The sequence below is a fragment of the Furipterus horrens genome, unplaced genomic scaffold, assembly GCF_987537825.1.
Source record: "Furipterus horrens unplaced genomic scaffold, mFurHor1.1.pri manual_scaffold_2, whole genome shotgun sequence".
Lineage (NCBI taxonomy): Eukaryota > Metazoa > Chordata > Mammalia > Chiroptera > Furipteridae > Furipterus > Furipterus horrens.
Genome location: NW_028327172.1, coordinates 151,599,271 through 151,621,975, shown reverse-complemented (window position 1 = coordinate 151,621,975; position 22,705 = coordinate 151,599,271). Strand labels below are relative to the sequence as shown.

Sequence of the window (22,705 nt, the reverse complement as noted above, 5' to 3'; positions counted from 1 at the left end):
TGATTCTATTGTTTGAGAACCACTGCTGTATAAGTAGATAGCAAAATCCAAATAAATAAATAGGGTCCCCACGAGTGCGGAAAGTGGAGGGATTATGAGAACCAAAACCTGTAGCCCAGACAAAAAAGGTTTGTGATGGGCACAAGGAGAGAAGGCACTTGCCATACCCTGCATTATCTCAATGTAAAAAATTATCATTTTTTTAATTGTTTACAGGAACAGAATAAAAAAGAATCTGGTGTTTAATCTTAGATATTGAGGAATCAAACTCATTTTTACCATTAATGTTCCTGCCCTGGGCACTGCATAACCTCTTGAAGCAAATATTCACTCAATTTCTGTAGGATTATGAAGCACTTCCTTTTCTTATTCATTACAAAAAGCATATTCACTGTATAATAATGATGATGATAATTGTTGGCCTCCAGTTCTTTGACACTTTTCTCATTAAGACATCTGGTCTATGTCCCCTCCCTTGAATCTGAGCAGCCTGTGACTTCTTTGATAGAAACAGTATGATGGAAGTGACACTGTGCAGCTTTGGAGGTAGGCCACCCTCCAGGCCTCTCAGAACTCCCTTTAGACATTCCTTCTAAGGCCTGGTGTCTATGCTGTGAGCAGCCTGAGCCACCTGGAGGGGCCGCAGGAAGCACTCCAGTCACCAGTCCCAGCCCAGCCCAGGGGCCAGGCAGGTGAGTGAAAAACTCTCCAGGGGAGGCTCATCTCCAGCTGCGTGGGTCACCCCCAGCTGTTCCATCTTTCCAGCTGAGATCACAGACATTGTGGAGCGGAGACAAGCATGCCCTGTTGTAGCCATCTGACACAAGGTCCATGACCATAATAAAAGTGCCTTTTCTATGGCACTAAATTTGGCGTGGTTTGTTATGCAGCAGTGGAGAAGTGGAACAAATAATCACAAGTACCATCTGTAAAGTGTCGAGCACTCTGTCACACTTTATACGCCAAATCTCTCATCCTTTCAACTGCCCCACAAAGTATGTGTCACCCCCATTTACAAGTGAAGAAATGGAGTCTCTGGGATAAGTGTGATTCACACAAGGGCTCACATCTGGTAATGACAAGTGCATGTCAAAACTCAGTGCATATAAAAATGCCCAAATGTCAGTCTTTAGCCATATGAAGATGAGAATAAGGAGGTGGCTAAAACTAAAAATTAATGACAAACTATGCTGGTTTCTTAAATTTATTAAAAAAGGTAATACTTTTTCTATGAAGAAGTTAAACCTTGTATCTACTCATCAGAATTAAAATAATTAATTTATTAATTATAATTAGTTATCCTATCATTACAATATATAATATATAATAGTATCATCGTCGGCAGCCGTCCGTCTCGAGAGACGATGGTGTAGCTTCTTAAGAGTCTATCTGCACCGCCGAGAATGGCTGTGTAGTCCGACTCGGGAGTGACATGGTATCTGTCTCCTCCCGTGTTGAATCGACATCTTGTGATGACGATGAAGCTACAGAGCCTGGGCAGGGTAATATGGAGGGTCTGCTGTTGCCCATGCAGCAGACCCCCCCCCTCTTCGCAGCTGAAGGGTCCAAGGGAAAGACGGAGTCGATACAGCTTGGGTTCAGGTGCGCCGCAGGAGTTGCCGGTGTTGACTACAACGTCAAACCGCCTTAGGGACTCCGGCTCCGGATTTTCTGTCGGGGTTTACTCCCTTAGCCTTTCCCCTGAAGAGGTATGCCGCAAGGCAGCGGAGGTTTTTTGGAGTCAGAGTTTTCCTTCTCTGTATATAATAGTATCAGCATTAATAATTTGATTTAATTTATTTGGCCATAATTATGTGATATTTGTCATGAAAATTATAGAAATTTGTGTCCCTGATAAGGCCAACTAGATAGAAATTAACTTGTCTACAGAGCATCACTAACAGCAAACTAGTAAAGACCCGAGTACATTTATGAAACAAAAAAAGGGCGCTTATTAGCTCAGTGGACACCTGACAATATTTAACAGCTTTATATAAATTTTTTCAATTTCTTTGTGACGGATATTTACAAAATTATCTTAGGGGTATTATTTCTTTATGTGCCAAATGAGAGCCTTTTAATTTAATTATGTATAATTAAATTATATATATTTAATTTATGTATAATTAAATTATATATATTTCCACACAGTCTACATATGACTACAACCAGTCTAGCTACTGCATTTCAAATTTCTTACAGCTATGAGAAAGCACAAGTACAGAATGGAAATAATGTACTTGAAAATACAAAGTGCTCCAGAGTCCTCTGTCAGTTATATTTAGTCCCCTAAACCAAGTCTCTGTTTAATTTGTGTATCAAGAAAATAAAAAGTGAATAAGGAACTTGGAATTATCCTTGATCATCACTCAAATGGTACTTGCTGGGGTTCTGCTCTATCATCAGAAAACTTATTAGGTATGAATGTAATAACTGGATGCATCAAATCTGAGTTCAGTGCTAACTACTGCATGACCTTGAGCAGCTTACTTAGCCTTGTTGAGCTTCAGCTTTTTCAACTGTAAAATGGAAATAAGAAAACCTTACTCATAAAAATTTTGTGAGGAAGAAATTAGCATAGTTGTGCCCTAGCACACTGACTGGCACATAGTGGTGCTTGCGTGTAGGTAGGTATATTTAACATGCACTGAAAACCTCTGATTCCAAAGAGTGGGTAATTAATATACATTCTCTTAAAATTTCAATGAATTGACTCTATAACAGTCTGGAAATCAAAGAAAGATGGCATTACTACACAAAAATTCTGAGGAATTTCTGGAAGATGTTAAGAAGGGACTCTGTAGATTGAATAACTAGCTAAGGAAACAGTAGTCTAATATGAACCTATAGGGGGACTACTAAAGATTTAACCAAGAAAAACACCCAAGGTCAGGGTCAGCAAGGATGAGAATATGGTGACAGCCAATTGGAGGAGGGATTAAGACTGACTGCTATGGGACATTTGACTTCTCAGTCATAAGAAGCAATGAAATGCCACAATTGTCCCCAGTCTAAAATGAGCAAGAATGTTTGCCTTAAATAATGTGGGCAATGTCTCACTGGTTACTAGGGTGGGCCTTGGGCTCCTCAACACAAGTAGAGCAAGGCTAAGTTTGGGGCCCCATAACAGACAGGCAGATCCGAATCTAACCACCAACTATCCAATTAATCAATCAATCAATCAGAAGGGAGTGGGAATAGAAACTTCCACACTAAGAACTCTTAGGTGCTCCACCTCCAGCACAAAGCTTTGCTGGTCTCAGCAAATAGCAGGCAAGCAGGGCTGAAACTTACATGTCTGGTTGTTATCCAAACTATAAGGGAAAGCTGCCTGTGTATCAAGCCCACATTCATCTATAGAACCCTACAGTTAGCCTCCTAGTCAAGAAAGAGGCTTGTCACAGCTGCCAAGTAAATGAATACCACATTCCTATATTATTCTAGTCCTTCAATTAAAATTATGAATCAGGTACCAAGGGTCATGAAATACTTGAGGAAAAACAAGAGCATGGAATCATTAAGACTAAGAACCAGAATACTGACACCTGAGGAAACAGAGTTGATGAAAGAAATAGAAAGAAGGTTTTTAAGAAATTTCAACTGATGTCTTCAGAGAAATTTAAGATGACATAATGAGAATAGGTTGCTACTAAAAAGAAAAAATCAGAAAATAAGAAAACAAATTAATATCACTTATAGATGCAAAAATCCCAAATAAATTTTAGAAAATTAATTCCAGAGTGTATTAAAGGAATAATATATAATAACTAAAAATGCAAGAGCAGCTCACCAGTAGGAAACAGAGTAATCCATTACATTAAATATTAAATGATAGCTCATATGATCACCTCAAGTTATGGTGAATAGGCAGGTAAAATCAAATATGCATCTCTGATAAAAAACCTCTCAGAAACCAATGGCAAACATGATTCTAACTGTAAAACACAGAAAATGTTCCTATTAAAGTCAGACACAAGCCAGAGAGTCTCATCATTATTGCTATTATTTATGTTTGTTCAGATGGTCTTAGAGAATAAAAGTTCAGAAAAAAGATCTCAAATTTATTGGTAATCTATGGCAGGATTTGGCAAACTTTTTCTATAAATGACTGGATTGTAAATATTTTAGGTTTAGCAGGTCAAATGGTCTCTGTCACAGCTACTCTAGTCTGCTGTTGTAGGGAAATAATTGCTGTAGATAATATGTAAACAAAGAATGGCTAGTATCAATAAAACTTTATTTACAAAAGCACCACAGTGGATTTGGAACACTGGCAATATGGAAAAGACAAAATTAGCATATGTGGGTGATATAATTGTCTACACAGAAAATTTAAGAGAATGAAGTGAGTAGAATTAATAAGATAGCTGATGTAAGGTAAATCTGTATATTCAAAACAATAACATTTCTACATGTTCAGCAATAAATGTTAGAAAACAATATGGCAAAAAGATCAAATTTACAATAGCAACAAAAGATGTGAAAAGATAGAGATAAAAATGAGCAATTTTCCAATTCTAGATAGAGAAAACCATATGGCATAAAGCTAGACTTGAACAAATGGAGAGACCACAATGTTACTAGAAAGAAATGTTCAATATGATAAAGATGTCGCTTTCTCCCTAAATAAAGACAGAACTTTTTGCAATTCCAATTAAATCCTCAAGTGGATAAAATAATCAAAGAGAAGCTGGCAAACTGATCCTAAATTGCATCTGAGAAAAAAAAAACACGTTATTTTAAAATAATAACAAAAAAATGTATTTTCAAGAAAAGTTTTTTGATACTTTACAATTTGCACAAATAAACCTGTGGAAAAGAACAGGGATTACATAATCCAAATTTAATATATGAAAAAGTTGGCAGTTAATAATTAGTAGAAGAATAATATATTATTTACTAAATATTGAGACAACTGGCTCTTCTTTGGAAAAATGAATTCAGATTTCCATCATATGTAAAATAAATTCAAGTTAGATTAAGAACCTAATTGTAACACTAAAACTATAAGAATAACAGAAGAAAAAAGTTTTCTTTCTTTCCTCCCTCCCTCTCCTTCTTTATAATTTTGTGGTAGACACTACTAAGTAGCTTTCTGACCACTCTCTCCAAGTGCCTTTCATAATACTGAAACTGAAAATCTAGAAATGACATTTCCCACACTCCCTTGCAGTTAGGGTTTTCCCTATAATCCAGTCAAGGAGACACACTGATGTGAGTCTGATGTGGTATGAGCAAAGCGAAGTGAGAGCCACACGTGGAAAAACAGAATCTTCTGGGGAAAGCTGTTCTGTCCCTATCATCTTAGATTGAGGAGTGGGATTTGGCTAGAACAGTCCTAAATGTATGGGTGGGCATTTTTCCTGGCTCTGTCATTCCTGACTGTTAACATTAGACATAACTCACTGGTCTTCTCAGTTTTGTATGTGGTCATATACTTGATAGTAAACCTCTTTCTGTTTAATATGGATTCTGTTTTCTTTTTTAAATTTCAGGTATAACTGACATATAACATTGTATTAGTTTCAGGGGTATACCATAATCATACAATATTTGTGTATATTGCAAAACCATTACCACAGTAAGTCTAGCTAACATCTGTCACAATATATAGTTAACAATTTTTTTTCTTGTGATGAGAACTTTTAAGATCTACTGATTCTGTTTTCTAATCACTGCAAGTAGTAAGTTTTCCAGCATGACCTAAAACCCAGAAGCTTTAAAAGACCCTCCTTTATATTCATTTGTTCATCAATAAATATTTATTAAAAATCTAAATATCATGGAAATGTTCTTTCTCTTTGGTTCACTAATTCAACCTTTGGGAATTTAATTCAAGGGAATTTATAAACCATGAAAGGACTCTATATGCCTGAAGATGAAACTGCAGCATTATTGGGAAGTTTTTTTTTTAAATCCTCACCTGAGCATATGCTCACTAATTTTAGAGAGTGAGGAAGGGGAGAGAGGGAGAGAGAGATGAGAGAGAAACATCAATCAGTTGTAACCTTTTGGTGCTTTGGTGCTTTGTTGCACAGGATAATGCTCCAGTCAACTGAGTCACCTGGCCAAATCAAGACATCAAAAACAATCTAAATATCTAATAAATGTGGGAAGAGTTAATTACTGTATGTACACAATGGTTTTCTCGTTGCCATTAAAAATGATGGCTATGATAACAATAATAACATTTAAGTAAAATAGTAGGATAAAAATAATTAATATTGTAATATTATAATAATATAAGAAAGCCAAAGACATAGAAAAATACTAGAAAATAACAACTCAACATGTGAAAAATGCTGGTCTCTATTTTCCAAAGTTTCTATAGTGTATTGATTTCATAATTTAAAATAGAGTTAAGAGTCACCATTGATTTCAAGTCCATGGAAATGACTTAAAGGTCATGTGAGCAAAACCAGGTATATATATATATTTTATATATATTCTAAATTTAAGATAACTGACATCTAACATTGTGTATTTAAGGTGTACAGTGCATTTATTGGATACATTTATATATCCCAACATAATTACCACCATAGTGCTAGTTAACACCTCTGTCATATCAAATGATTTTCATTTATTTCTTTTTTGTGGTGAGTATAATTAAGATGTTGCCTCTTAGTACCTTTGAAGTTTATAATCTAGTATTGTTAACTATAGTCATTATGCTGTGGATTAGAGCTCTGAGATTTCTTTATTAGTTGCAAGTTTGTACCCTTAAACAACATCTCCCTAATTCCCCCACCCTTCAGCTCCTGGTAACCATCATTCTACTTTTTGTTGTAAGGAGTTCTTTTTTTTTCTTTTTAGTTTCTAAATATAAGTGACATCATATAGTATTTGTTTTTCTCTGTTTATCTCACTTAGCATAATGTCCTCAAGGTCCATCCATGTTGTTGCAAATGGCAAGATTTCTTTCTTTCTTATAAGTGTATAATATTCCTCTGTGTGTGTGTGTGTGTGTGTGCACGTGCGCGTGTATCACATCTTTCTTTTTACAGTGTAAAGTTTTTATATTTAGAATTAGCCAGCTACCCCTGGTCGGTTGGCTCAGTTGGTTGGATGTTGGGCATTGTCCTGTAAACTGAAGGGTCCTGGGTTCCATTCCTGGTCAGGGCACATGCCTGGGTTGTGGGTTTGGTCCCCAGTCAGGGCTTGCGCAGGAGACAGCCAATCAATGTTTCTCTCCCTCTGTTTCTCCCTCCCTTCCCCTCTCTCTAAAATCAATAAAAGAGAGTGAGAGAAAAAAAAGAGTTAGCCAGCTGGACTCAGTTTAGATGATTCCAATATTGTTGGCAACATCCAAAGCATCATAGTTGGGAGCCGTTGAAAAAAAATGCCTTCTTTCCTCCATCAGGCCTGTCAGGGTGTTGACCTTGGCCATGGCAATGTCACAGAGCTTCTTCACAGCCTGTTCAATCTGGTTGGTGCTTGTTGGCCTTGACATCCGCAATGAGCACATGTGTCCTGGTGTCTATCTTCTTCATGGCTGACTCAGTAGTCAGGGGGAGATGGATGATGGCACAGCAGCCAAGCCTGTTTCTCCTGTCTGGGCTGCCTTCAAAGCTGCAGTGTCTTCAGCAGGCAGAAGGAGGGTGACATGTAGATCTTCTTTTCTTTGTCGCTGGGGAAACCTTTCAGAACTGCTTTCTTTGCCTTCAAAGCCTTGCTTTGGCTTTGGTTTTCTGGGGGGAGGGGAATGGGCTTCCTTCTTCACTTTCCATGCCATCTTCATGAAAAGCCACATCCTCTTTATCAATTCATCCACTGACGGACATTTAGGTTGTTTCCATGTCTTGGCTACTGTGAATGCTGCCACGAACAGGGGAGCGCAGCTATCTCTTTGAGATCCTTTCATTTCCTTTGAATATATGCCCAGAAGTGGAATTTCTGGGTCATTTGGTAGCTCTATTTTTAGTTTTTTGAGGAACTTCCATACTGTTTTCCATAGTGGCTGAACTAATTTAAATTATCACCAACAGTGAGATTCCTTTTTCTCTATAACCTGGTCAACACTTGTTATTTATTGTCTTCTTGATGAAAGCTTTCTAATAGGAATGAAGTGAGATGTCATTGCAGTTTTGATTTGTATTTCCCTCAGGATTAATGATATTGAGCACCTTTTCATGTACCTGTCAGCCATTTGAATGTCTACTTTGGAAAAATGTCTATTCAGATCCTCTGTGCATTTTTTAGTTAAAGTGTTTTGTTTTGTTTTGTTTTTGTTACTGAGTTGACTGAGTTCTTTATATATTTTAGATATTAACTCTGTATCTGATTTGAAAATATTTTCTCCCATTCCATACGTTGCCTATTTATTAAATTCTACTGTGAGGGCTTCTCACCAAGAGGGGAAAAGAGACCCTTCTCCAGCCCACTCAATTGTGACTTTACTCTCCAATACATGGTTGTAGATCAATTTGAAACGCAAAACAATTTGAAGTGGAAAGTGCATTACAACAGTTCCTTTTCTTTCTTGCCTAGACTCTAAAAGTTCTTAGTGAAAAGAAAGTGCAAACTAAAATGTATCCTTCATGTGTTGTTTCTGACTGACAATTTTTATGGCTATTTTATTGTAGAATTTGTAATTTATTTGTTTATTTTTTGTTATTATGCTCAGTAATTTTCCAGGGAGAGTTTTCTTATCATTAGCTAATTACGTTTTTTCTTTTTAAAAAAGATTTTATTTATTTTTAGAGAGAGGGGAAGGGATAGAAGAGAAGAAGAGAAGCATCGATGTGAGAGAGAAACATTACTGGTTGCTTCTTGCACATGACCCAATCAGGGACTGAACCCAAAACCCAGGCAGGTGACCTGACCAGTAATTGACCAGGTAACCCTTAGCTCTGTGGAAAGATGCCCAACCAACTGAGCCACACCAGTCAGGGCTAATTATTTTCTTTATTATTTGGAGGCAACTACTGAATTTAAGAATTTAGCATTATTTGTCTTGGTTCAGAATTGATTCATCATTAAACCAGTCATATACAGGAAATCTCAATAAATTCCTTAATGGAGAAATTGTATGGGTTACATTCTATAACCAAAATATAATAAAAATAGGAATTAATGAAAGATTAAATAAATTTTAAAATTCTTAAGAGAAAAGCATTTTCCTAATAATTTAGGGATTAGAGAAGAAAATCTCAAAAGAAGAATTTCAAACTATCTAGAAAATAACCACAATGAAAGCTACAAGCCCTGGCTGGTGTGGCTCAGTGAATTGAGTGCTGGCCTGTGAACCAAAGGGGTTACTGGTTCAATTCCCAGTCAGGGCACATGCCTGGGTTGTGCGCCAGGTCCCCAGTTGGGGGTGTGCGAGAGGCAACCACACATCGATGTTTCTCTCCCTCTCTTTCTCCCTTCCCCTCTCTCCAAAAAAAAAAAAAATAATAATAAAATAAAATCTTTAAAATAAATAAACAAAAATTCTAGGTAATTAAAAAAAAGGAAGAAAGAAAGAAAAAGAAAGAAAAAAAGCTACATACACACATACATAAGTTAACCAAAGTCAAATTCAGAGGAAATTTTGGGGAAATAATGAGAGACTTCCACAATGACAATAATTAAAATAAAACAGTAATAGCATAGGAATAAAGTGAACAATAATGTCACATAGAATATAGGTATTCAAGAATGTCAAAGAATTCAGTTTTTAACAATCTTAACAGAATCCAACACATAAACTGAAATACTGTCTTAATTTTTTTGGTTAGCATATTACAGAGTCTTTGTTTTGTATCTACTTTACCACTTATTTCTGGAGTAAAGGTGGCAGTAAATTTGCCATTTCATAGAAATGACTTAATCATTTTAGCTGTGATCCAGATTATCTTTGGGGTGGACCCTCCCTGATTGTTGTTTTCTATTACCCTTAATCCTATTATCTAGTCTCTGAAGACATTGAATAAAACACAAACATCTTACTTACTTAACTCTTCATCTCCCCACTTCAAGCCCTGCATGTATACCTCCCATGATGTGCAAGGAATTTCCAAAGGCAGTCCCACTAGAGGTTCAACTGCAACATGACCCCATTCTAGCTTTCTCTTCTCCACCCCATTCCCAGTTCCCCTGGCTTGCCAATATAGGTGTGGTACAGCAAGATCCAAGCCAGAGGTTATCTTGGGAACAGCAGAGAAAGTCAGCACAGAAGACTGGGTGAAGATTAGATGCTGGTGAAGGAATGGAACAAATAGTGTAGGGAAGTGAGGTCTGGACTGGGTATCTGGGAAGAGGATACCAAAATCAAATAAAAGAGCTACCAGAATTGCAAAATTGAAGCAGAAGCCCCACATTAGGAAGTGGGAAAGCAGATGAGACAAAGGAAAGAACAGGGCAGAAGAAGAAACAGCATTACGGTGGGCTAATTTAATAGCTGGGGATGTTGGTCATGAGCAGGTTTGGCCTTGCTTCTAAAAGGAGCCTGCTAGACACAACTAGCCCTCTCCCCAGATAACAACTTCCCTCCTCCCCAAACCAGTCTACATTCATCTTGACCCATAGCCTGATTAGCTCCCCTCAGCCATTGTTCTCAGGAACTTCAGAGCACTTGTTAACTTGGTTCCTGAGGTCCCCAAACTGATAGCCAGCGTGTCATGTCAATTCAGCCTTCCTAATGCCATTGAACTTGTACCATTCTTTCCATATCTACCACCCTAGTTCAGCTCTTCCACAGGACTTCTCAGGACTCTGCCATTTACTTACTATTTATCTCCATACCTCTAGTCTTTCCCTCTTAAATCCAGTGTCTATAATACCACCAGTTTTCTTTCTAAGTTCCAGTTCTGTTCTTTTCAATTAGCAAAACTTTGCAGTGGTTCTAATCGTTCTGTGGAATATAATCTAAACCCTTTAATGTACATGGCTTTTAAATTCATCCACAGCCCAACCCCATCGACCTCTCCAAGTTCATCTCTTAGACATCACCCTGGTCTTACCATAAACCTACTCTGCCGTTATAACTACAATTTTCTTTATAATTCTCTGCCATACCAAATGCTTTCATTTCATGTCCTGAAGCCAGAGCACAGATTACTTCTAATGCATCTTTTCATCTTCCCAGGGGTTAGAGTGTCACCTTGAACACAGACCCTCTGCTCAATATTTAAAAAATAGCTTTATTAAGACATCATTCACATAACATACAACTCACCCATTTAAAGCATGTAATTCAATGGTTTCTGATATAATCCCAGGGTTCTGCAACCATCAACACAATCTAATTTTAGAACATTTCCTTCTTTCCTAAAAGAAACTCTAAACCCTTTAAGCAGTCACCTGCCATTTACTCTATCTCTCTCCACTCTACTATCACTCTACTTTTCCTTTATATAAATTTGCCTATTCTGGACATTTCATATAAATGGAATCATACAATATGTGGTCTTTTTGTAGCTGGTTTCTTTCACTTAGCATGTTTTCAAAGTTCACCCATACTGTAACATGCATCAGCATGTCATTTTTTTTTATTGCTGAATGCTTCACTGTATTGAAATATCACATTTTGATTATGCATTCATCAGTTGATGAACATTGGAGTTGTTTCCATGTTTCAGCTAGTATGAATTATGCTACAAACATTTGTGTACAAGATTTTACATGTATATGTTTTCATTTCTCTTGGGATTCCTAGGAATGGAACTTCTGGGCTATATGGTAGCTTTATATTTAACTTATTTTTTTGGTTTTTCAATTACAGTTGTCCCCTTTTCCCCTAATTTCTCTCCCCCACCCAACCCACCCCCTCTCCCGCAATCATATCCCTCCCCGTTGTCCATGTCCATGAGTCTTTCATACAGGCTCTTTAATTAAACCCTTCCCTTACTTATCCCCCTTCTCTCCCTCTCTTTTGAAGAACTGCTAGACTTCTCTCAAAGCTATGGAATGATTTTACATTCTACAGCAGTATATGAAGGGTCAAATTTCTTCACAGCCTCATCCATACCTGTGTCTATCATTTTGAGGATAGACATGCCAGTGAGTGTGAAGTTCTCACTGTGGATTTTATTTGCATTTCTCTTATGTCTAATGATGTTGAGCGTCTTTTCATGTGCTTATTGGTCATTTCTATATTTTCTTCAGAGAAAAGTCTACTTAGGTCCTTTTCCAAGTTTTAAATGGGATTATATATTATATCTTATATATAATTATATCTTTAAAATATATTATTATGTTGTTGTTACAACAGCATTCTTTCAATATTCTGGATACAAGTCCCTTATCAGATATATGCTTTGTAAACTAAATATTTTCTCCCATTCTGTGCACTGGGTTTAGTCTTTATACTTCCTTCATGACATTGTTCACAACACAAAAGTTTTAAAGTTGGGTGTAGTCCAATTTATCTATTTTGTGTGTGTGTGTGTGTTTGGTATTATATTTAAGGAACTCTTGCTTCATTCCAAGTCATAAAGATCTACTCATATCCTTTCTTCTAAGAGTTTTATAATTTTAGCTCTTATATTTAGGTCTATGATCCATTTTGAGTTAGTTTTGTGTAGTGTGAATCATTATTTTTTAATGGATGCTATTGAGAACAGTGTTTTATACCTAAAGGACCCCCATCTCCCAATGCACATTAAATCAAAATATACTCACTGCATCATTTGTAAAAATGTACATAGCAGTGAACCAGGCACTATGATAAAAATAAAAAGAAACTGTAGCAACAAGTACTATATATACTACTGTATCCAGGAGCAACCCAAATGCATTTTGGATAAATTTATGATTGCTTCCTACAAATAACTAACTCCACCAAAACTGGTTTAGATCCATAAAAAGATATTGATTAACCTGGCATGGAAATTAATCCTTGACCTAAAACACACAGACACCAAAAAACAAAACAAAATTTAAAAAAACCCAAACTTCAAGCACTGCCCCATGAGGCCTTTTCCAAGAGTGGTCAGGGTCTGTCCTGTAGCCCAGAGGAACGTTAGCAGTTTCCAGGACTGGGTCAGTAGGCTATCTTAGCACTCTTGGTCTAAAGAGTTTAAACACCAATCATGGAAAGTCCATGTCAATCAGAACAAGGCAGGAAGAAGGGGAAGGAATGGGTGACAGGGGGCCGCACTTCCAGTCAAGGAGCAGAAGCTGGTGATGGATCCACAGCCCTCACTGCTGTGCTGCGTACAAGCCATTCTGGCATCTCCCTCGCTAGCTAGAAAAGCTGCTCAGGGTAAACATCTGTTAGACTGAGCTCATCCACAGTCCACCACCACAAACCACTCCAAATTCATCAACATCATTCTCTCATTAAAGTTTGCTTACAGTGAAACTAGTTTAGTTTTCTTTCCCTATGCACACCATTTGTATTATCTCTTTCATTTTTCCCATTTTTCTCCATTCACATCAGTCCTACCCGCTACTCAAGACCAGCTTAAGGCTCACTGCTGGATCCTGGAAATCTGCCCTTGTCTGAATCCAGTAGCAGCAGTGTTAGGACCACTAATTTGACAGTTCAAAAGCTGCCTTATGGTTCATCTGTCTTTTTATATGTAGTTTTTATCTTAGCTATGTCGAGAGGAGCAAAATTTACACCTCAACTCTCTTAGCACTCAGCACAATGCCATGGTTGGCACTAGAAGTCACTATATGCTAGCTCATATTAATATGTATTAGCACCTACTTTAGAATAAGAATAGGAGTTATAAATATGGAAAAATTACTACAGGTCAGACACCCATAGTATCTCATTTAATTCACAAAACAATCTTATAATGTGACATTATTGTGTTGTAACTTTTTAGGTTATCAAACTCAGGCCCAGAGGAATTAAATAATTTGTGTGAGCTCATGTGAGTGGTGAACTGGACTGTGCCCAGGTCTAACTCAAAAGCCAATGCCATTTTGACTTCTGAAAATGTGGATTGTGATTATGAAGAGGTGGAAAGTGGCAGCTGCTTTGCTCATACTGCTGTTACAGTGCCTATATGTTCAGATCTAATAAAAGTGGTTGTAGCTGTCTTTCACATCACACTGTGAGTTCAGGCATGGTATCTTGTATTTTCACCCAACTGTGTGACACATATCATATACTCAGCAAATATACTTAGCTGCTGAGTGATCTCAGACAAGTTATTCAACCTCCCTGTTGGTTTCATTTCCTCATCTGTGAAATGGCAATGAAAACAGTCCCTGCCCCATAAGGATGAGATGGTGCCTATGAAGTGCTTAGTATAGTGGCTGGCACATATAAAGTACTATTAGTGATGCTACTCTCAGCTATGATTATAATTGATCATCATTATCATTTTTATTACTATATTACTCCTCCAAAATCACCAGTGGAGACAAATATCAGTCACTTGTTCATACACACACACACACACACACACACGCACACACACACATTCCCAAATCCACAACTGGATAGTTACTTCTGTCTGTTGCATTTCTGTGTACATGGACAGTGGGTTGGATTGCCATTTTTTTGTAGGCCAGAAACAATTTTTAAAGACTAAGCCAGTGGGAATCTGTAAATAGCATTTCTAGGACAGAGATTCTTAATCATTCTGAACAAGACAGGAATGGCATTAGAATGTCCCTGAGACTTTTCAGACCATACTCATGGCACCTCCAGCTCTACATTCCAAACTTTATCACTACTCCCCTCCCTCCCCCAAAAGAGAGATGCGTTTCTGGAGTTGAGAACCACTGCAGAGAGAATTGCTGTTGATGCGGGTATGTTATTCTTCTGAACTAGCAGGTGAAACCAAAAAAAAAAAAAAAAAAAGGAGTTGAAAACTGCTGTTGCCTAGGGCAACAAATCACTCTGCCGGATGTGGGTTTAGGGCATAGGACTCCACCATTTATTTCCCTTCTTTTTTAGTCCCTGTTGTCATTAGGTGAAATCCAACAATTATGGAGGGGAGAGAAAGAATTAAAAGAAAAGTAAGCACTGACAACTTGAGGTCGTTTGTTTTTGTTGCTACAGGGCTAATAAAGCATTCTGCGTGTAGGTTTAAACATGAGTTAACATTGGTTTCCAGCAACAGGCCCCATACTAATAGAAAATGCTGTTCACTTCAACTTACTTCATAATTCACCTAATATCCTCCATGAAGCTGAAGAGCCAACACATAGTCAGGATACAATATTCGTGCAATATCTATAGCTGCACCCTCCAATTAGATGGCCATGTGAGCTGTTGAGCACTTGAATTGTGGCTAATCCACACTGGGATGTGTTGTAAGTGTAAAACACAAAGATTTGGAAGATTTAGTACAAAAAAGAAAGAAAAGAATAAAAGAGGTTATCAGTAATTTTAATATTATTTTAATTTTAATACTTTATTTAATTTACTATAATTAAATAAATGACTGTTTTGGATATGTATTAAATAAAGTTTATTACTAAATTTAAAGTCACTTTTTTCTTTTTACTGTCTCTAATGTGGCTTCTTGAAAATTTAAAGTTATCTCTTCTATTCCTATTGGAGAGTGCTGGTCTAGAGAGCTACAGTTCTGTCATTACAAGTGCCTAAGCATTTGACTCAAAGTTGATAGATTGGGTGACTGTACCATATGAATATAGCCTGAATATTACTAACCAAGTGTTAACAGAATCTCCCTTTTCCTTTCCGACTGTACTTTGTGCTCTGGTACTGCTAAACTATTTCACACACGTGGTACCTAGGGTAGCCTTCTTCCACTGGGCCACCTGGAAATAACTATTTTTCAAAGCATCTCTTGGTCACCCCCATATAATTCCTTCCTTTTAACCATTCTCTTCACCATATTATTTCTGTACCTATAACTGCACATGACACATTGTAATGTGTTTATTTACAGGCTTATCTCTCCCACTAGATGACAATTCCATCATTCCAGGTGTTCAGGCCAAAAGCTTTGACTCCTTATTCCTCATACTTTCTGCCAGAAAATCCTGTTGGTTCTATCTTCAAAATATATGCTTCCTGATAGGCTTCTTGCTCTCATCCTTGCACCTTCCAGTTTATTCTCAAGCAGTCAGAGCAAGCCTTTTAAATGTCAGACAGACCAGATTTATGCCTCAGAATTCTGCAGTGGCCTCTCAGCTTAACTCAGAGTAAAAGCTAAAGGTTTTTAAATGGCCTACGAGACCCTTTGCGATCTGCCACTTCTTCACCCTCTTCTTACCTCTACTCCAGCCACATCTCCTGTTACTCTCTTCATATTCACTTACCTCAAGCCACATGGGCCTTTGTGTTCCTGGAATATACCAGGCATCCCCCTGCCTTACAGCCTTGGAACTGACTGTTCCCTATGCTTGGAATGCTGTTCCCTCTGATAGCCTCTTAACTCTTTTAAACTTTTGCTCAAATCTTATTTTCTCAATGAGGCCAAGCCTTACCAACTTCTATAATACTATAACTTTACTTTGCTCAACTTCATCTTTTTTTAAAATCCTTACCTGAGGATATGTTTATTGATCTTTTTTTTTCTTAGAGAGAAGAAAGGAGAGAGAGATATTTAATGTGAGAGAGAAACATTAATCGGTTGCCTCCTGTATGCAACCTGACTGGGGATCAAACCCGCAACCTTTAGGTGTACGGGATGACACGCCAACCAGCTGAGTCACCTGGCTTCTCTATTCATGAGGTATATAAATGTCTAATCAATATGTTGTACACCTGAAACTAATATAGCATTTTTTACTTACTAATATCTATATCATTTACTTATTTATTATAGTTATTGATTATTGCCTGCATCTCCTTACCAGAATATAAGCTCCACAAAAGCAAAGATCTTTGTCTCTTCTGTTCACCAACATGTCCCAAGCACCTAGAATAGTACTTGGCAAATATCTTTGAAATGATCAAGTTGTATTTAAAGTAGAAGTCTAAGTAATATGGAAAAATCAGCAATTTCTAAATTTCATATTCTTTATTACACTTAAAAGTTATAGTTATCTACTGATGAATCTTGGTCACTTCATTAATGATGAAGATACTACTGAACTAAATATTTCCATGGTACTTACCTTTAAACATTTATAATGCACTTGGTTTTTATGCTATTTAAGTTAAAATAAGTTGTCTTTACATAATAGGATACTATTTATGATCATGCCTAGAGTAGGCAGAGACTCTAATTTCAGTTTCCCAGGTATCAATGCACTCTAATTTCCAGTTTGAGATCTTTGTAAATAAATGTGTATGCTTTCTGAGTGCTTTCTAAAACCCAGCACATTCAGAATAATGATTATGTCTAGAGGACACCATCTCACTGATGAGTCTGTCATATGAAATCAGATCAGGAAGGTCCCCAGTAGAATTAGAAAAAAATATTATACTCACTACTTCATTGATTTAATCAACCTTGCAAGCTATCAAGACGGCTTAGAATACAATAAAGATAAAAATGAAAACACTTATTGCTGCCAAAGAAGATCATTTTTTCAAAAGACAAATATAAAGATAGCAAGTTCACAATTGATTATACTATCTTGTCTTTCCACTAAGAAGAAACTACTTAAACTAAAAACTTAACAAGGCAAGTTCTTTGCCTTTCTTTAATCCTCCCTTTTCTGACCCCAGTATGATGGAGGGATCTGATATGTGCTCTCTCAGCACAGATGCTGGTCACATGTAGGAATGTAACTGCCCATTGATGTCTCCCCTATAGACTTGAAGTGCCCTGAGGAAAGGGCCTGTGTTTTTCACCATTTAAGACCTTGTCCCTGGTACAGCACACCCAGATCTAGATTCAGACTGGCTGGGTTCAAAGGTTAACTGTGCTCTAGCTCTCTGTGCAATCTTCTTAACCTTCTTTGCTTTCATTTACTCAATGATGAAAGTGGGAGAATAATAGTATAAACCCAGGAAGTGAGGATAATGAAATGACACATCTAAATTAGCTAGCACAGGGTCTGATACAGAATATAAGCTATAATTATTATTTACAATTAACATTTGGTTATAAAGAGGAAACTGAGTTGACAAAGAAGAAAGAAAACAGCTCTTACAAGTCTTGATTCAAATGCATAGTCAATGCTGGTGAAATATTTGGAAACTGAGTCATGAATTTAAGCTTCAGAGAACGTACTGAGAAGGTGTGGTGCTTCAGAGTGGTGGGACGCTTCTGCCTGCTCATGCTTCAGGGCTGGTACCAGTGGGGCCAGCTGGGCTTGTGATATTAGATGGTACAACCCAGAACTGGCACAGTATCTGTACATTTCACAAACACTTTTGGAGTCCTAACTATGATGTCAGAAATTTGGCTAGGCAATAAGGATACAGTGGTGGCAGGTCACATCCTCTAGCCCCTAGAAGCTATCCTCAGACCCTGATTTGTCACATTTCATGTACAATCTAGCTCCTTAAACTGTTTATAGGTCATTAAATGCCATACTTTAGTGTTATTCTTTCTTCTTGAGAGAATTTTAATGGTTATTTTTACATAGCATTTTCCTTTAAAAGTCATGTTCTCATAATAATTATAGTTTTAATACATATAAGCATTACTATACAACCAGTGCGCCAGTGCCTTAAAGCTTGGCATTTATTATGTACTTGAATCTATAATAAACGCTTAAAGTTTAGGTTACTACTTGCCAGTTAAAATGACAAGAGTGATATAAAATATATACGTATTTTCACACTAAAATGTTAATTATGTTTATAAGAATTGTTCTATTTTGAAGTAAGAATTACTGAGATCATTCTATTGTTTATAAAATAAACTCATGAGCATCGATAAAGTTGATTTTGGTGTGATAGGTTATAATATACAAACTTTATTATAAGATTTGTGGAATCATTAAAAGGTGTTTGGTATAAAAATAATTAAAATAAAATCGAGGAAGATTAGAAGTAAATGAAAATAATACTGTTTTGAAAGTAGGATGATTTAAAGAAATTCTAAGTGGCATATTAAACACAGTCACTTATACAAATGAATTTTATAAATAGCTCATTTGAAAAATAATATTGAAATATCTAGAACTTTTTACTTATAAGTGAAAAAAGGCAAAAAAAGTGGGTAATTAGTATACATTCTTAGGATATAAAAATACAAAAAAATAACGGATACTACATTATTTAGTAAGTATTGTGGTTAAGATTTAAAGTAACTAAGTCATAAAGTAATTCATATTATAAAGTTATATTTCTTGAGAAATAACAATTCAAGAATTTGAAATCTAATATTGACTTGCCCAAACTTGGGCATATCAACTCAATTTTTCAACAGAATGGAAATTTGCCATCTACAGGCCAGAAATTGACTCTGTTTTTAGAGAAACAAAAGGCCTCAAAAGCATTGATATTTCAGAATCTAACAAAGTTTGTCATTATTTTTATTATTTTCTCCATTCTTTTTGGTTAATGATCAGCAATTCTAACTTTATTGGCATTCTAGACAGGAAAAATTCAAAGAATTATAGCAATTTCTTAACTGCTATTTTAATGATGGACATAATGTAGTCCAATAATTTCATTTTACTGGTAAATTGTCTCAGGTCCAAAAAGGTTAAAGTAACTTAATCAAGGTCATCCTTCTTCTAGTTAAAGGAAGACATGAACCCAAATCTCCCAAATACCCAGAAAAGACACAAATAATAATATTGTGAAAATCATTAAGTACTGATAGTCGTAGGATGACAAATTTCTTAGACCTTTCATGACACATTGAGAAGACAAGAAATACCACCTGGAAAACATGACATATTTCTCAGTGGACCCTCTGTGAATTTTGCCAGCCAGTATTACTGTGAGACTGCTCATATGCCATGCCAGTATTTCATTGAAGCCAGAGGGATATTGCCACTGGAGATTTATGCAAATAGGACAAGAGCTCTTTTTCTGAAATTTCCGTTCAAAGGCCTAGCATTTAAAATTAGTAGTAGCTAGTACCCTTGCCTTTGTTTAAACCACATTATGCCACCAGAAACAATATCCTGAGGAGTAATAAATAAACTCATGTGTCTTTTCCTTCTATGTTACTTTCATCTGTTGCTCCATTTCTTTTTCTCTGATGGTCACATTAAACACTCTTTTTGAACCGTTTGTTGTGAATGGCTAGAAAGCAGAACATTTAGCCTTCCACATGTGTGAGTAATAAAAAAAATACCTCCCCAGAAGGAGAATAAGAGGTACACTGGGCAAGGTTTTCAGTGGGAACCCTGCGCTGAGGTTCTCTGGGATATACGGCATCCTACTTACTTCCTTCATGTTATGAAACCACACTCTGGACATTTATTTCCAAGCCAAATAACGAAAATGCTGCCTGGGGTCCAATTTTTTTCTTCTATCTTATTTTAAAACGAAAGGACAATAAGTCGGAGGAAACGCTATTTTTTAAAAAAAGAGTTGTCTGAAAGTTTCAAAGGAAGGCAACTCAAATTCCTACAGGACTTGGATTTAATCTACAGTACCCTCAAATACCCCAGGAATCCCTCCTGAGTTGGTCAGGCTCCTGGACCTGGCAGACAGGCGACGGCTCATACCAGTTCCTGGTTAGACCTTGTAGCAATTTTCTGGGCAGGAAATCAGTCAAATCTGATGAAACTGAGCGCGGGGAAGGCGAACCCCAATCCCAACCCCAACCCCGCCGCGGAGCTGGGTCAAGTGTGGAGATCGGCGGTGGGGACTCCAGGGAGCGGGGTCGAAGCGGGGATGAGGGCGCGCGTTCACCTGGGGACACTGGGTCAAGCCTGTGACCCTACGGGCTTGACACCTGGTGCAGTGACAGCCCCGAGCGTCCCAACTGCAGCTCCCAGCGCTCCCAGGCTGACCCTCACAGCTTACCTTGACGGCTCTGCGGGATTTGACGCGGGCACAGGCAGGGGTGCGGGTCGGCGTCGGGGCACCGGCTGGGAAGGGGACGCGGTGCGCTGGGCTGTACCAGCTCAGGTCTGCTGCCTCGGGGAGGAAGTGGTGTCAGCCCTGCCCTTCCCCCGCAGCATGCAGACGTGGGGCACTTGCGGGGCTACTTTGCATGGAGGTGTGAAGGGGCCGCCTGGTTGGCGACACACGCGAGAAACATACGCGAAAAATCTGGCCTACCCCGTCCTACTCATCGGGTTTGAGCCTCATTTTCTTTACTTGCCCCCCTCTAACACTACAACCTTGAAGAAACAAGTTTTTTCTTTTAATTCTGGGAAAAGTTGTGCCTTCTTGTCTCATCCCTCCCTTAAATGGGCCGCGCCCCCTTCTCTCAGGAGCGTCCCCTGGCGAAATGACCCTACTTTGTCGCTTCAATATATTTATTAATGGCTAAGGGATTTGGGGCCAGATGACCGTTCCACAGAAACCCGAGAAGCCGATTTCTTTCAAAACTGTCTTCCTAAGTGCTTACTCCAGCCCTTTCTGTGCTTCCTCTTTCCAGCCTGTTGTGCAAGGGTTCTTCCTGGCCACGCGCAGCCCGCCTGCAGGGGACGCAGCGTGAGAGTGGGAAGGGGGGCGGCCCCCCGCGTTCCGCCAGTGCACCGGTGGGAATGCCCCACTGCACGCAGTTCAGCTGCCCCCGCGGGAACCGGGAAGTGGGTGGAGGGATTGGGGCAGGGGTGGGGACGGGCGCGCTCAGCAGAGGCAGTTTCTCAACGATCCGGTAGGCAACCCTCCCATCTCCCCCCACCCCCCCCATCACCCCCTCCCCCCCCAAGCCTAACCACACTCAGATGGAGGGTGAGGCTTTGGCCTCACACATTGCTGGTGGAAATGCAAAATGATAATGGTATGAGCCCTGGGGCTGGGGGTTGGCATTTATTTTACTTAACATATGCAATAACCCTTTGATCCAGAGATCGCACTTCTAAGAATGTGTTACAAAGATTCAGTGATGAAAAGAAATTATGCGTACTTGCCAGGCCATTCTTGGCCTTACTATTTGTAGCAACCAAGGACTGGCTGGAAATAAACTTTACTTCTGGGAGGGGAGTCTCCTGCAAGAAAGTGGGAAATCTGAAAATACAGAAGTTAAAATCAGTTATGATTTGTCAACGGGGTTAGATGAACCTCCTTTTTCCCTATACAACTGCCTTCAAATGTTTCTATATGGGGAGATGGTGGAAACATAAAGGTATAAACTAGACACAAATTAGGTAATTTCAGATATTTCAGTTATTTATTTAAGCACCTACCCTTCTACGAACAATGAAAATAAATAGTAAAGAAAATAATTCCTTCTCTCATGGATGGTACATTCTAGTTTGGAGAAAACAGACAATACAATAAATATTTAACAGGTCAAGTATGTTAAAGAAAGTGGCTATATACTGAACCCGCCAATCTCAGGCGAAGCTTGCATGGTGGCTTTACAAACTCAGATACCTACAGTAATCAAAATTTCCTTACTAAAAGCAAGAGTAATGGTGGGTAGTCATGCCCTAGGCTGGTATCTTTCCTTACTTGAGCCTGTCTATTGTCTTTTTGCCTCTATGACAACATGCCTTTGGAATGTCAGAGTACTCTTTCTCAGATTCCTAGGGCATAGTCTCCCACGAGAACAGAGACCACAGAACCCTTCATTGTTATCTGCTCATCTGGCATACCATCTCTCTGTGCTGTAAATGTTAATTGTTAATGATCCTGTACCCACCAGAGACAGAGACTTGTTTCTTTCTTCATTTTATTTTATTTTTTATCCAATCTCAGAGATTTCCTTGCTTTGCTTTCTCCTGCCTCCCTGATCTATCACCAATGAATTTTATGTAACCCTCCTTATGCCTCCTCCTTTGATTATAATGTATAAAATAAGGTGAAAACTGC

At 38.1% G+C, this 22,705-nt stretch overlaps 1 protein-coding gene across 1 annotated transcript in view; it reads right to left on the bottom strand.

Annotated features, from left to right (window-relative positions):
• APBB1IP (amyloid beta precursor protein binding family B member 1 interacting protein) overlaps positions 1-20,974 on the bottom strand; it is a 102,964-nt gene extending 81,990 nt beyond the window's left edge. Inside the window, exon 1 of the mRNA XM_090268048.1 lies at positions 20,744-20,974. The gene's annotated coding sequence lies outside the window, so the exon portion shown is untranslated. The remainder of the gene's footprint in view (positions 1-20,743) is intronic.
• Positions 20,975-22,705: the final 1,731 nt, after the last annotated feature.